Raw genomic sequence first — 7953 nt, forward strand, 5'->3', positions numbered from 1 at the left:
ATATAAATTATATCTTACAAGTCATTAGAGTTTAATGTATGTTGGGGGATTATATCTAATGTTAATTTTGAAATAATATTTATAATAATTGTTCTTATAAGATTTAGTCTTATAAAATATTAATGTGACATTAGTTGTATGAAGTTAGGTGTAAAATTATAATTTTTTTATTGTAAAATTAATTTATCAATTTAATAACAAAAAAGTTAAGACCAAAACATCAATCTCTTGTATTGTCTTATATAAGCAAAATTACATTAAAGCTATATCTCAAATTATGATTTTATGAGGCATATATATATATATGAATGATGGTGTTTGATGTATATTTATGAATGCATTCTAACACAAATCCATTGTATTGTTTTATATATGAAAAATTACACTAAAGCTATATCTCAAATTATATATATATATATATATATATATATATATATATATATGATGCAATTTGATGTATATTTTTTAATGCATTTAATAGGCATGTTTGAACACTATAAGAATGAAAGGAAGTTGACACACATATAGAATCTCTTGTTATATAAATATTTATACAAGATAATGTAAATATTTAAATGAGCTCCTTTTTCATACAAAATAATGTTGTGTCATGCTTGGGTACCACTAATTGGAGAGGATTGCCTTTTTTTTACATTGTATGGTGGAAGAAGGAAACTGGTAGAAGTGTGTGGGTGGATTTTTAAAGGCAGATTGTGTGATCAAGAACAAATCAGGCATTCATTTTAAAGATGTTTTGGTTTTTTTCTTTGTTATTGATATCAGAAAGAAAGTGGCAAACTCAGGGCATCATGCGCAAAATTGATGAAATCCAATTTGAAGACAAGGATCTCAACTACTCTATCTTAGCTGTGGTGAATTTCCTTTTTTCATTTGCACCAATATTAATGAAGATAGTGAAATTAGCACATAAAAATAATATTTTGAAGAGTTTAAATGGTAAGCTTTAGTAAAATTTGTTTCTAGGTATTTGTGTAAAAGGTAGTTTGAAATATTTTGGTAGAGGAATATTAATACTTGTTATTGAGTGCTACTATGGATATCAAAATATCCCTACAACCTGTACCATTCAAATGGGGATTATAATCCTTCGAATGGGGATTATAATCCTATGTTTTTACTTGTCAAAAATCTAATTTATAGTATGTGTAATTTTTATGCATATATGTAAGAAGTAAATGTTAAAAATATGTGAGGTAGAGAGGTAATTTGGATTTAGGTTTCAAGCTAAAAAAATAAGATGATTTTATTCATAATTTAAAGGTATGTACAATCTAATTGTGCTATTAATAGAAAATTACCTTCTTTGGAGGTCGATGTTAAAATTGAGTTTTATATAGTTTTTATCATATTGGAGATGATGAGAATGATATTATAAGAGGATTTATTTATTAGGTCAAGTTTGTTTCCTTTTGGGCTAGATATTGAAATAATTCCATTGCATGGAAGGATTGGCCATAGGAGATTTTAATATTAAATTTTGTATGTGAAGTTTTAAGATTTCAATGCATTTTTCTTTTATAAAATCATTATAAAGATGTGTTATATTTTTTTAAGGTATAAGATTAAATAGTGTTTGGGTTTGCCATTGGTTTAAATCAATATTGTCCTTTTATAATTATTACTACACATATATCAAGCATCTCTTGTGCTTTCAGGGTCACCTTTCTTGCACATGATAGGGCCTACAAAGGCTCACATTAGTCATGAAATGGGTAAATTGTAATAGGGTAAAATTAGTGGTCAATGGTACTATAGGATGAAAGAAATTTCATTATATCAAGTTAGCTTCTCACTTTGAGATGATGGTTTGCATGAATAATGATTTTTTCTTTACTTTATTTTTTTCCTTGTTGGTGCTAAGACATTTAAAGAATTTATACATTGTGAAGTTTCATCTTTCAATAAAAGTAAGGGATATGGTGTTAAACTCAATATTGATTGTTGTCTAGCCAATCTATGAGGCTGTGTTTAAGAATTATACCCTTTAAAGGGTCATTAGACAACTTTATGGAGCTCTATCATAGGTCAATATTGTTTGTTATCAAATAATTGAGGAATATATGATGTGGGAGTTTGGGAAAATAGTAGTCCAACAACTAAAGAATTCAAATCAAAGATACACACTTTCAAGAGTCTTGAGGTAACTTGATGGAGTTGCAGTTGATCCAAAATTTGTTTCTTTGTAGTAATTTGATCTTAAGAATGTGTATTTATTTAATGTATTTATCAAGTTTTGTTATGTAAGCCTTAAGGGGTTTTCCTTGGCAAGTTGAATTTTATGATTTAATGGGTACTTTAGCATGAACAATGTAATAACAGGAAAAATAGTGTATAGTATATTGTTGGCAATTGGTACATACAATTGATCATTGTGTAGTTACTAAAACTACATATTACATTTCATCTATATGTTTTCATTAACTGAAATAAATACATTATCAATTTCCTATAATTTTTCAGTTTCTTCTTTTACTGCCTGCTAGTGAACTTGGAAATATTTGAAAGACTTTTACCATATGCCTGCTAGTGAACTTGGAAATATTTGAAAGACTTTTACCATAAAGGTGGTCATTTGGTGAGCCTCCAGACATGTACTCATAGACAAGCATGAGATCCCTAGATGCGTTACAATATCCGAGCAAAGACACCAAGTTTCTATGATGAACTCTCGATAGAAGTTCAATCTGTTGGTCATGTAAAATTTAGTTTCGCTAACTAAATAATCGTGTGGGAGATTAGACTTTCTTAGACGTTTATCATTAAAGCTGAAATTACCTCATTTAAGAACTGTGCAATCCCTTGATTAGAGAAGAATGAAAGTACTTTGACAGCAATTTGTTTTCCTTCCGCGAATTCACCTAAAAACACTGATCCAAATCCACCTTGTCCAATCTTGTCGCTAAAGTTTTTAGTAGCTGTCATTATCTCGTCGAGAGAGAATGAACGAGACTTTTGTGTACTTGAAACCGAAACACTCAAGTAATCTGCATTCTAGGTAAAGTTATCCATTAGATTGAGGTTATATATGTACTCCCTAATTGTGCCTTTCGTAGGTTTCCTCGGTTAGTACCCGATTCCCACACAATTGCCTCTGTACAGTGAACAATTGGTTTTATAAATGAGAGAGATGACAATGATATATCATTATATTCACCACAGAACAAGAAACTACTTATTAATAAATAGAAGAATGAGAAGAAATTGATGAGTCAAATTTAATACTAGTGTTTATTTCATAATCTAAGGCTATCATAATGAGCAAGGACATTGCCGCATCAAATTATAGTAATGTAAAGTGAATTATAGATTAATGATAACTATTCTAAATTCTTATAAACCAAGTTCTTTTAATGAAGCAATAAAAGAAGAAAATAAAATAGCTTTATGAATTAGGATAAGGATTCAAATCATCAACTCTTATGGTCATTATTACATTTGGTAAAGATGTCTTTAATTATAAATTAGTATTCAAAATTAAGTTCAAATATAGTTTCTCAATAGACAAGCACAATCATATATTAGTAGCTAAAAGATAAAAGTAAATAAAAGACGTTGATTTAAATAAAACCTTTTCTCTATTTATATAAATGGTCACATTCAAAACACTCACATCTTGCTTCTTAATGCCATAGAAAAATTCATCAATGGATGTTAAAAGTGCATTCTTGAATGAAGATTTGGTAAAGAAACTATGCATGACACAAATTCCTAGTTTTAATGGAATTTAATATTATATGGTATTCAATAATTCATGATTACTTTCTTTAGAGGGTTTTACTAAACACTTGTGATGATTAAAAATTCTTTATTAATATTTTTTAATCATTAATTGTTATTCAGTATTTCACATGTTCATGATTTTCTCATTAATAGGAGTGATCAATTAGTTATATAAATGAATTGAAAGAAGATATCAATTTCAGTTTTGAATTGTCTCATATTATATTACTTCATTACTTTCATAGAATTGAAGCATGAAAAACACTTGGACAATATTCTTGTCTTAAGTAATATACATTTACAGAATTGTCATAGTTATAAAAAAGAGTTAAAATCTTAATCAATGCCAAAACTAAAATGTACTATGTGAACTTGGGGTGAAATGGTGAAGAGACTAATAGAACAGTATGGAAGAGTCTAATAGGAATTTTTATTCAATTTACTAGTTCTTTGGGAATATGATGTTTTACTCATCCAAAATAAAGTCATTAATTAGTTGCAAAGCGAGTTTTGAGATATATTCAAGTAACACAAAGATTTAGATTGGGATATATAAAGAATCAAGAATTTAGGCACGTAAGTTTCTAAATTCAAATCAGATAGGTTGCATAGACTCTATGAAATCAACCTTTGACTATTGCTTCTGTCTTGGATTTGTCACTATTTCATGGAGTTATAGGAAGCAATCTAGCGTTGTTTTATCATCTATTGAAGTTGAGTACAAAATAGATTTTGCAGCATGCAAAATTAATATAGCTTAGAAAACTTCTTAGGAATCTTCAACACCCACTACCTAATTTTGAAATTATGTATTGTGATAATCAAATTATATTAAAGATGTTCAAGAATCTAGTGCTTGATGTTTGCACAAAGAATATTGATGCACATTGTGGCTTCATTTATGAGCATGTCTTCAATAAGAAAATTAAGGTATTTTATACACCAACTAAATTGTAGCTTTTAGTTGTCTTCGCCAAATCTTCTAGCAAAGAGAAGTTTTTTGTATTTTTGAGAAGAACAATAGTGTTAAATGTTCTTCATTTATATATTGACAGTTAAGAAGTCTATTTGTTATACACATTCTCCATCACCTAATTGCTTTGTACGATAAAACAAAATTTAGGTGTGAATGTTAAAAATATACTCTATTTAATAATAATTTTGTTAATAGAAAGAAATACCTGTCATATAAAGATGTGCATGTTCATATGCTTTGTCTATTTCAAAACACTTGTATCTAGTTATAATTTTTTTTAAAAGGCATTTAAAAACTCTTCAATTTCAACATCTAACACTAGAACTATCTTCATTTTCATTACAGGGGTTGTTAAAGATCTTTAATTTCAACAATATTTTAATGCTTCTATTCCCAAGAAATAATGGTTGAATACAGCTCGAAAGTTAATATAAAATTTGAGGCTTACATATTAATCAGCGCACTCATGTTGGCAAGATTTGTAGGTATTGATCCTTCCAGATTCTTTCCCGATAAGTTGCTGTAAACGGCGACATAAGAACAATTTCATAAGTACTTTGACGACGTTCTTACATCAACATTAAAAAAGCTCAACGCAATAATAACTATCACTTAAACTTACATTTCTATAACCCTGACTAGGGTTCTGACTACATTTGATTCCCTCCCACGGAATAGTGAAACACGGATCGGAAATCCACCAGAGCTTGAACTGCAGGTTGATCAACGGAATCATATTATAAAAAATTCAATTATAATATCGGTATTTCGAAAACACATTACAAGGAGGAAGGAGTTGTGCTCTCACCATCTCGGAAATAAGTTTGGATATGATTTGGCAACTCTTTCGTACAACTCAAAACCATTGTTTATTGGACCTCTGGTAGAATTAGTGTTCCTGAGCAAGGTGAATGAGTTTATTGTTTGGTCTATTAACAAGGATATTTCTATCGCAGAGCGATTTCTGACGAGCTCAAAGTTTCCATATTGGTGTACGTTGTCTGCAAGAATTTCGAAAATGGCAGACCCAGAGGAATTCCTGATATCTGCAAAATACAGTAACAGTAGTGCTTCGTGAGAGGTTTGATTCCATCTGAAATCTATACTGTTCATCTCTGTATAGATTATTGAAATTTCCTCCACCGAAGAAAAATTGCATGACAACAGGTGGAGGAAAATCCTCAGTATAGTTTATTGAAATTTCCTCCACCGAAGAAAAATTCTCTGCTCCTTCAATTTTCATAGGAAGCCACAACCGGTCAAATGGGTCATCAGGGTACCTAACTAATTCTTTTTCCCAAAATCAATTCAAAAGGTTAAAGCTTCGTAAGTGTTCAGATAACAGAAAAGAACATGAATACACACTTGGGTAATCCATGAGAAGAAAGGAAGAAGAAGAAAGGCGAACGAAGGGAACCACGGACATCTCGCCCCTAGAATTAGGTGATCCATGGAGAAAAGAGGACATGTAAAACTAGCCCCCAGATTTTGTCTAGGTGATCCACGTAAGGGAGGAGGGTAAGAACATCGTTAGTTCCACTCAACCTCATGCGTGTGTGTGCAAGCACCTCACAGGAGTCTTTGGCCAAGTATGCTACAACTTGTATAAGATGTATAGTACAAATGTCAAGAAAGTGGCGATATCTTGCTCTAAGAGGTTGCCCTATGGTTCTTCGAATATCCTACTATATAAAAGAAAAGTGGTGACATTTTTCTCTAAGAAGGTGTCTTCTGGTTCCAAGAATATCCCACTATAAAAGAGGAAAAGTGGTGACATATTGCTCTAAGAGGCTGCCCTCTGGTTCCGAGAATGACCCACTGTATAAGAGAAAAGTGGTGACATCTTTCTCTAAGAGGTTGTTCTCTGGTTCCAAGAATGACCCACTGTATAAGAGATACAATGCATGAGAGAAATATAGTACAAAAGGAGCAGTGTGGGTGCCCCCCCCTTAAGATGTCAACATAGTTTAATGTTGATCATCTTAAGGAAAGGAGAACAAGGATACCTACTTTTAACTGCAAAGAAGATATCCATCATGCAACAATGTCATAAATCCAAGCAAGAGAGAGAATACTCTTCAAGCAAGGATAAGATAGTTGAAAAGATATATCTTGCTATAAGTGTAAAGGAGGTCCTTGGAGAAGATGAGATCTTTGCTCAAAAGACATGAAGGAAGGAAGGCCTCAATGAGATCCCCCAACGACAACTTCCTTCACCCCAAGCATAGAGCGCAACTGAAGGTAGCATGGAGATGCCAAAGGTTTAGTGAAGATGTCAGCAACCTGCTCCTCTGTAGGAATGTACTCCAAGATGAGAAAGCCATCCTGAATCAACTGTCTGATGAAGTGCATGTGAAGCTCAATGTGTTTAGTCCTTTGGTGCTCCACTGGGTTGCAGGAAATGTGAATGGCACTTTGATTGTCACACCAAAGAATAATGGGACTATCAGGAGGAAACTTAGTCATCAACTGTCGAAGCTATAAAACCTCCTGACTAGATAACATTGTTGCTCAGTACTCAACCTCTATAGATGATAATGTAATAGCAGACTGCTTCTTGCAAGACCATGTGATAGGGCCAGAACCAAGGCAAAAAACAAAGCTAGAAGTAGACTTTCAATCATGAGCATCACTAGCCCAATATGAGTCAGTGAATCCAACAATGTGAGGGGATCTTGAAGTATAGTGAATGTCAAACTGTGTAGTGCCCCGAATGTACCTCAAAATACGTTTGGCAGCTTGCCAATGACTCTCATGGGGATCATGGGAGAACGTATAGACAAGACCAACCACAAAGGAAAGATTTGGACATGTATGTGTCACGTACAACAAACTACCAACCAACTACCAGTATAAGGTAGGATCCATGGACGGTGTAGAACAAGTGGCAGACAAAACAACACCTAACTGAAATAGTGTGGGTGCAGTCTTGCAAGAAAGCATGTCAAATCTGTGAAGCATATCAAGAGCATACTTCTAGTGAAGTATGGAAATCCCATCAGAAGACTGAATAACCTGTAGGCCCAAAAAATAGTGTAGAAGTCCAAGATCTGTCATCTCAAACTACTTCATCAAAGCTTTCTCAATATCTTGAATCAAGGAGGACGAGCTACCTGTAATGATGAGATCATCAACATATAGCACAAGGATAACCATATCATTCCCCTGACGCTGAATATAAACTGTAGGATTAGAATAACAATGTGTGAAGAGTGTGGAGAGAAAGAAAGAGTCCA

Source organism: Cryptomeria japonica, chromosome 1 (genome assembly GCF_030272615.1).
Source record: "Cryptomeria japonica chromosome 1, Sugi_1.0, whole genome shotgun sequence".
NCBI classification, from domain to species: domain Eukaryota; kingdom Viridiplantae; phylum Streptophyta; class Pinopsida; order Cupressales; family Cupressaceae; genus Cryptomeria; species Cryptomeria japonica.